The following is an 803-nucleotide window of genomic DNA, read 5'->3' on the forward strand; positions in this document are numbered from 1 at the left end:
TGCCCCCCCGCCCCCCCAGCTGCACCCTTCTCTGCCCTGTGTTTCCCATGGCATGAGTACTCCTGGGTGATTAGCAGACGGCCTCCGACATAAAGGCGCTGTGACACTATTTAAAATCATCATTTTAACATCTTCCGAGAGGCTTCAGTGTCGGGAGTCTTGGATGAGGTGCCTCCTCTGTGAGAGAAAGAGCCCCCCCCCTTACCCCCTAACAAAAGCACATGCCGTTCGTGTAGCCATGGAGTGGACTGGGAGTGGACATGCATCCCCCTATGGAGGGGGTCCAGCGTCTCGCCCGGCACAAATGGGAATTTGAATTTCGGTTCCCTGCCGAATTGGGGCAGATGCAGCAGCAGCAGCAGCAGAGCAGAATGGCAGTTCTATGAACGTCTGCCACAGGAAAGTATCCAAACAAAACCTCGTTTTGTAAAAGTTTGGGTAGACCTGCCATGCTCGTGTGTGGGAATTGAGCCCTTTTGCAAAGCCCGTGGAACCAGGAGCAAGGAAACAAAGACCTGCCTGACACGGGGGTGGGGGGGGGTGCTCCCTCCCTCTGCAGCCTTCGTTTAGCCTTGAGTGGTGTGTGGCCGTCTGAGGAATAAACCCGTAGTTCTGCTCGGAAGAAGCACTTACTCCTCAAGATAATGCTTTCCGTCTGTACTTTTCAGCAAATCAATACTATCTTTTTTTCCCCTCTAGAACAGCGGTTCTCAACCTGTGGGTCGCGACCATCGGAAAACACATAGAGCATATCAGATATTTACATGACGATTCATAACAGTAGCAACATTACAGTTAGGGAG

Source organism: Myotis brandtii, unplaced genomic scaffold, assembly GCF_000412655.1.
Source record: "Myotis brandtii unplaced genomic scaffold, ASM41265v1 scaffold447, whole genome shotgun sequence".
NCBI classification, from domain to species: Eukaryota; Metazoa; Chordata; class Mammalia; order Chiroptera; family Vespertilionidae; genus Myotis; species Myotis brandtii.